Raw genomic sequence first — 8,928 nt, 5'->3', positions numbered from 1 at the left:
TACTGCAGTGAACCTGTTCTGTACCGCCTTATGATTACTATATGCCTCTCTGAACATTTATGAGATAAGCGTCGAACCTGTACCTTTAGACTAAGTTTTCAATTAATTTGATAAAGATATCAATGATACGTTAATTATTTAGTATAACTGGTTCTAAGTTTCATTCGATGATCTTCACACACCAGCCCATCCCCTCCTCCTTTATACGAATGTGTGACGTTTTGTTGAACCCATGTGGAGAATCGAACCCGGGGCTTCGGCGCGACAAGCGAACGCTTTAACCACTAGGCTACCTTTCGGCCCGAAATTGACATGAACTGTCTGATAATATGCACGCAAGCCTTATATAATATGCGCCTTTGGCCGGGGTTTTCTAAGCATACTTTTACATCCTGCAGGCTCAAAATACATGAAGATGTAAACGTCTTTTGATTTAGATATGATCATTTACAGAATTGCAAACGGACAAATCTGTTTTACTGCCCTACATCTGTGAGGGACATGTTGACAAACATAGTATGGCAACATCATTAAAATATTAAATTATCATTCACAAATCGAATAAGTGAGCTAAAACAATTTTAGCTTGCGTTCGTAAGACGTAATTATTGACTTTCTCATCAGGAAATTTATTTGTATGCCGCATGTTACACTGTCCTTGATCATTTACCTCCTGGTTTGAACCCAGGTGATGACCCTATCAGGCAGTACGTCAATGGCTATGAAGGTTATTATAGACGATCGCTTAATAACTGTCGACGATTTCGTGTCAGTAGGAGGCAGCCATTCTCTGAGGTTTTGTGAGGGGGACTGAAGACACGAAGAATCTAAAATCTATGGATCATTGTCGTCTTAATTCACATCGAGTATCTTACAATTGCTTGAATCCCTTCTTTAAACATTAGAGCTTAAAATGTGTTTGGGTAAAGTCGAAGTAGAAGTAACTTGAAAACCAGACGCTAAATAAAAGTGTAGGTAAGCAGAAACAAGCAGGTTTTATGCGTATCTCGCTCATTTCACAAACAAACACAAATCATATTATGAAGCTGAATACTAATCTTAAGAAGCTGCTATGAGACGGAACTACAGGGCGCAAGGGCATAATGGACCCTTTACACTCCTGTACATTACTGTGACGCGATCAACAAATACCCAGGCTCTCTGGGGTGCGGTTTGATACACAGTTTCTGCCATCACACAAATGTCTACACTGTGCGAATGAAAGAAACCATTCAACGCCTTCATCAGCAGCTCCATGTCAACCAGTGTAATCAAGCTTCTACCCACGCAAATTTGTCAAACGAATCTCGAAAAATTCCATGATACATGATGCACCATTTCTATATATTTGTTGTTCATGTAACTCTTGGCGCCAGTTTATGTTCCTCTGTACTTCCTGTGTCAGTATCCTTTCAGTGTTAATACATATATGTCTAATAATAAATCATGGTCTACAGAACCCTAAATTCTATATTATATTCCAAATTGTTGATCATATTGAAATGGAGGCATCATCTCATTAGCACATATTGAAGAGAGATGGTTTTAGACCCCAACACATAGGCGTTGTTCCATCCGGGGGTCCATTTCTTCATCCTTGATCCCAAATGCTGTCACATACAGAACTAGTTTGTGAGAACATAAGCCCAATGCAAGACAAATTTAAAACAGAAAATCAAATGTCTCTAGCGTAAAAACTTCCTTAACTACTAGTATATTATTTCAAGAACAATTTTAAAAGGACATCCATGCATAAAAATCAAATATCCCTTTCCTAGATTTTGTCTTGTTTAATAATGTCGCACTCAGCAATATTCAAGCTATATGGCTGCGGTATGTAAATACTCCAGTGATTAACATCATGAGCATCGACCTGCGCAATTGGGATACGAGTCTGACCACCCGATACTGTTAGTCACCTCTGACGACAAGCATGGGCTGCTGAAGACCCGGATCTTCCCGGATACCTTCAAGGCATTTGCTACTCACTGTCACCATCACTTGTCATGCATATTTTGTTTTCAGATTATGTAACAGTTAGACTGATGGGCTTAAAATACCTGACATTTTCTTAACTAACTCATGACCATTTTACGATTTCGGCGATTTATACACGCTTGAGACATGTACCACGTTCAGCTGGCCTGCCTTTGTCCCTCTCGCATTCTGCTATAAAACACTTTCGGGTTATGACCCCAAAAGTTGACCTGGGCAGTAAATATAGCATGTCTTGATGTATAATAAAACTTACATAGCTCTGTAGGATTTTTATTGAGAATTTATCAAATAATTATTGAGACACAGACGTAACCTAACGCAAAGTGTACACACTTAAACCTAATATGATATTGAAGTCAATTTCTATGAATAAATGTCAACAATAATTACTTCAGTTACTGCTTACTTCACCCTTTACTCACAACGTTCAGACAATCCCAACACATTCTAATATCGGCCGATCAAAAACAGTAGTCCATCAGAGGTCGTGGCCGTTATCGGTTTATGGAAACTTCAATGCAATATTGGGTCAGTCCATCAAACGCCCTGGAATCTCTTCCACCTTATTCATCTGACTATGACTATGTCTACCAAGAGAGCGGAAGGTGTCTGGTATATCATAATTTCTGCCAACATAACTGTTTTCCAAATCGCATCCAGTTGGGTTTAAATGATGTGGAAGAGAAAAACATCCCCTCACGGCGATTTCTTTCCATTATGTAGTCATGTGGTGAGGTGCCTTTTGATTGAATTGTGAAAGTGTTTTGTGTGGTTAACCGAGCTATCATATCGCCTGCCCTGTAGAGCGTGACAGCAGGATATCAGTCCTCATTATGCAGGACTATCTGGGATGTGGATGTGAGGGCCGGAAGTAATTGGTATTTAATCCGCGCTGGAACACTGAGCTTTTCACCATACCTCAACAGGATGAATATCTGTACTAGTTAAGTCTGCATTAAACGCTTGCGACTTTTATTTCCCTTTGTTGCAGGTCTCCAACATACACCTGACGTTTATTTATGCTTGTCCGAATATAATGTCTCAAACGAAACTTATCGTAAACAGTCGTTTGTGAAGTGGTCTCACTAAAACCTCGTGCTTGTGAAAGTCTCACCATCTGTACTTCTGTCGCATTAACGTGTAGGCAGTTTCTCTCAAAACAAGTGTCGTGTCCGTTGTGCTGTCGGTAATCAGAGGGTTATATGTTCAGAAACAGGGCATTTCAGATGGTTATTGTTCATCATTGACAGAAATTCTTCCAGAACTACAAAATGAAATTCAGACAACGGCCACATAGCATTACTTGCCAGTGCTTTACCATGCATTGAACACCCTTCCTTGGAATATCACAATATATGGTAATTTAACCGTTTCGTTTCTCACTCTAAATAGACAAAACATAATGCTGACATCCCTTTGCTAAATATGTTTTGCCTTTGTCGCGTTGTGCAATGATATCTGATGCTTTGGATCTAACCGATCGCTGCATAATCATTCCATGCATTTTCATCTCGTGCCATGATCAAAACATGTGTTTTGTAAATAACATTTTCTCCAGGATGCACGGACTTCTACCAGCCAGATGATGGACGTGTTTGGCAAATCATTTTCAAACTGAATTAAGTTTATTTTTATATAAGTATTCAATCCTATTCACTATCAAACACTATTTGCTTTTGATCGGCAGTTTAGTAATGATGTGTACAACGTTTGTAAAAGACCATCTCGGCATGTTGTGACGAATCATTAAGAAGTGTGGGGTTGTGCTGGAGAATTCGAATGTTCTAATTATCAATCGACTTTGTTTTCACAAAGGTATTTTTTAAGGTTCACAAGAGGAACTTAAAACATCGAAAAGTACAAATTGGAAAAACTGGCAGAGCAGCAACTAAAATAGGCCAGTATTTTCTTTACGCACGTGTTTCTAACAAGCTGGAGGTTTGACGAGATGTCCCTGTAACGTGATAATTATCCACTGAGATGCAGGTTGAGGGAAATAAGTGACTATTCTTAATTTCTTCTGAAGGCAGGCGGACGAAGTTTGTGACAATTTCTCTCATTTAAGGAACTCAGGCATGGAGCATCAAAGATCTTCATCACTAATCACATGGCTGATTTGACATAACGGTGCATATTCATATCTATGTATGCAATATTGATTGGTATTCCCAGGGGTAGAGCATATTGGTGCATTTACTTCAGTCATTCGGACCACTTCATTGATTGACTGCGAACCCTGACATTCACGGGACCATTTTTGCTACAATTAATCGTTCATATTTCGATGATTGTGGTTACCCTTGAAATTCAACTTGACCTTTCACAGAGGATAGATTCACTGAAGTATTTTTCAGTTTGGTTTCAGTTCATTATCATCAAATGAAGAATACATACATATCATTACAGTTTTTGACCACGTATATGTATACATCTGATAATCTATTTCGTTCATTGAAAGACTGACATGCAGATTACCCATACGTGTGTAATGAGAGTATGCAGTAAACCTAAGTCTAATCAACTGATATATTGCCTAACTTTAACAACGGAAAACGTTTTCTAAAAGCGTTGTAGAGAGCATTTGACGGCAGGGCCTATCATTAGTTGTTCTCCAATCTCAAGGGTATCATGGGCTAATATACCCTCTGTCGTTGTTTAGTTTCTCCTCGACCAATGTCATCCAAGGGACGGTGAACATCGAATTTATCCTACCGGACACCTAATTATATTGCGGGCATGTCCAAATTATGCCTTGGTCCAATTCGGTGAATAGGGAAAGTAGCAGACGAAAGAAAATAGACCATAGACCTGTTTCATTTGGAAAGATTATCGCAAATGTTCAAAGAATTGCGTCTTACATAACTGATTTGAGATGCATAACGTGAATGTAACGCCAACAGTCTGGCATCTCCACAGGCATTACAAATGTGTGATACGTTGAGAAGGGCATACTGAACTAGTAGCACGGTCCTCATCCAATCCCACATCCATGTCTGGGGTGAAATAGGGGCTGGCCATCCTGTCCTCACTCGTGCCAATCTCAGAATATGACCGTCATATACATAAACCAGTTTGAATAGATATCAATCACTACATGTATGAGATCAAATTGACTCCAGGGTATACTACATGTACTTTGCCTTCTCGTTGATATAGCTGGCTTTCAACTGGCAGAACAAGATAAGATGGTGAGAACTTCAGCCATTGTTGGGTTCCCAGCGAAACATCGAACTAAGCGTCAATTAGAAAATCACCGACGAAACATTATCTGGCAATGTGTAATTGCGTGAAGCACTGAGAGTTCCGTGTTAAAACACTATTTAATCATCTTAAACTATACTGACATCTTCAGCAGGCGACACGTTGACATCATACGTGTGACGCATGTAGTTTTCAAATGTTTCTGTTACAAACATCTTTTAGTTCCTCAACAACAAGTAAGTTTATTGCGTACCTTAAGCCGAGAAACACAAGAATAAAACAAAAAAACTACTTCTCCAGATGACGTCAATGACTTACTCTTGCTGTAGGTTTCCAGAACTTAATAATAACTTTGTCATTTGCCATTTGTCAGTTGTGCGTTTGTGGGCACAAAATCATATTCATCTTGCTTATTCCTCTTAATATTACAACCGAATAGCAATAAGAATATAACACTCGCTTCAATTTGGTATCAGGTTATATCCAAATAAATAACAATAATAATTTTAAACTTGAAGTTGAATTAATACAATCGTATATCTAACAGACACAGTAATATTCGTAATTAAATAGCGCCCGTTTGATTTATGGGACAGGTTCCAGTCTTTGGACCTGATGTATAAAAGCTAACTAAATCACCAAACAATGACTTTTGAACCAAGAGTACACATTGCCATAAACAGGAAAATAGAGGATGGAGAATGTGGCTAGCTGGCACTGTTGGTGGACGACGTCATGTCACAAGCACCAACAGCTTTACCCACTGAGTGGTATTCATACCTGGGTAAATACTGGGACTGCTAAAAGGCTCATCAGAGGAATCCGTCTTGCAACTTTGAGAGAAGCAATTTCAATGGTATTAAGTTCTGAGACTGCCTTAAAGCCCCTTTCGTTGAGGTGACAGCGATACGGGATACTGATTACTAATTCGATTGATTCAATCTAGACAGGAGTCCTCATCATGCAGACTCTCCACGGACGTTACATCTCTCAACCAGATCCATTCATTCAACAAAACCAGAAAGGTACTATGGCTTGTCCACTGTACCTAGCATGCATACCCTGAAGCAGCCAACGTTCTCCTTCTGATAATACTGGGGTCAAGCCAGAGTACTGTGAGAGCAAACTTTACCTACATGTATTTACATATTAGACCCTCACATACATATAACATACACGTGTGAGCATGTAGGGTTACTAGAATACATGTATTCCCCTATACATATAACATACACAGGTGAGCATGTAGGGTTACTAGAATACATGTATTCCCCTATACATATAACATACACAGGTGAGCATGTAGGGTTACTAGAATACATGTATTCCCCTATACATATAACATACACAGGGTGAATACATGCATGTAGGGTTACTAGAATACATGTATTCCCCTATACATATAACATACACAGGTGAGCATGTAGGGTTACTAGAATACATGTATTCCCCTATACATATAACATACACACATGTGAGCATGTAGGGTTACATAGAATACATGTATTCCCTATACATATAACATACACAGGTGAGCATGTAGGGTTACTAGAATACATGTATTTCCCTATACATATACACATACACAGGTGAGCATGTAGGGTTACTAGAATACATGTATTCCCCTATACATATAACATACACAGGTGAGCATAGGGTTAGGGTTACTAGAATACATGTATTCCCCTATACATATACCATACACAGGTGAGCATGTAGGGTTACTAGAATACATGTATTCCCTATATACATATAACATACACAGGTGAGCATGTAGGGTTACTAGAATACATGTATTCCCTTAACATATAACATACACAGGTGAGCATGTAGGGTTACTAGAATACATGTATTCCCCTATACATATAACATACACAGGTGAGCATGTAGGGTTACTAGAATACATGTATTCCCCTATACATATAACATACACAGCATGTGAGCATGTAGGGTTACATGTAGGGTTACTAGAATACATGTATTCCCCTATACATATACCATACACAGGTGAGCATGTAGGGTTACTAGAATACATGTATTCCCCTATACATATAACATACACAGTGTGAGCATGTAGGGTTACTAGAATACATGTATTCCCCTATACATATAACATACACAGGTGAGCATGTAGGGTTACTAGAATACATGTATTCCCCTATACATATACCATAGAACATACACAGGTGAGCATGTAGGGTTACTAGAATACTTCCCCTATACATATAACATACACAGGTGAGCATGTAGGGTTACTAGAATACATGTATTCCCCTATACATATAACATACACAGGTGAGCATGTAGGGTTACTAGAATACATGTATTCCCCTATACATATAACATACACAGGTGAGCATGTAGGGTTACTAGAATACATGTATTCCCCTATACATATAACATACACAGGTGAGCATGTAGGGTTACTAGAATACATGTATTCCCCTATACATATAACATACACAGGTGAGCATGTAGGGTTACTAGAATACATGTATTCCCCTATACATATAACATACACAGGTGAGCATGTAGGGTTACTAGAATACATGTATTCCCTTATACATATACATAACATACACAGGTGAGCATGTAGGGTTACATCAGTATTTTGATGGTTCTGAATCAGTTATCGAGTTAGCTTATCCAAATGAATCCGTGAGTATGTTGCCCTTTCTGGTGAATGTAGAGGTTTTGAAAGATTATGCGTTTTGTTTCCAGACAGCTTCAGTCAGGGAGCGTTTACCATTTGCAACAGTTGCATGTTTTAGACGTTTTGAAACCTAAACAGTTAATCTGTCAAATGAACCGATTTACCCATACATGAATATATTAGATTTGTCTTCAAGATACACCTCAAACATCTGTCAAATCAGACATTTCTGAAAAATTAATCTTTCCTCTATTAATGAGCAGTGATGACCTATACTGAACCACGTCAACGTTCCAGTGCATTCAGAGACAACTGTAAATTGTCGTACTTTGGGGTGCATATTTTTCACGCCACACATAAGACGCAAGGGAAATTAGTTACACGCTACTGCAATCTTCATTATACAGTCAGTAGGGTACAAAAAGCATTACGAATTATGAATTATGTTTATTGTCAAATTTTGTCAGCAGCTTGCACGAGCTCTTGGGCTTAATTTAATGGGTAAATGTCTAAGATATGCATCAGCTAAGTTTCTTTTTCGGATTTGGGAAAAAAATTTCAATCTTTCTTGGTCTGAAGCGAATCCGCGACCTCTAAATCCTTGACATTGTGATATTAAGTTTCGATGAAAATATGTTTTGATAGTTCTAAATGACTGACTGACTGAGTTTGGTTTTACGCCGCTTTTAGCAATATTCCAGCAACATCACGGCGGGGGGGACACCAGAAATGGGCTTCTCACATTGTACCCATGTGGGGATTCGAACCCGGGTCTTCGGCGTAACGAGCCAACGCTTCAACCATTAGGCTACCCCACCGCCCCCGATAGTTCTAAATGAAGCATGAGTGACTTTTGTGTTGAAGTTCTCACAACCAGTTGTCACAGGTGGACATTGTATAAGTACCAGCCAAAGGTTTCTCAACATGTCAATACATCGATGATAACAATAAGTCTGTACAACTCCGAGGTGGGTCAGCATGGTTACATCGTTTTGTTGTCACCTACTTTGTATATAGGAACATTGGGAAAACATCTGATATATATAAACAAGAGCAGGTGTATAAGCAATAAATAT

Source organism: Haliotis rubra, unplaced genomic scaffold, assembly GCF_003918875.1.
Source record: "Haliotis rubra isolate DU_JTF1 unplaced genomic scaffold, ASM391887v1 Scf169, whole genome shotgun sequence".
Classification (NCBI taxonomy): Eukaryota; Metazoa; Mollusca; class Gastropoda; order Lepetellida; family Haliotidae; genus Haliotis; species Haliotis rubra.
This window is presented reverse-complemented; position numbering follows the sequence as displayed.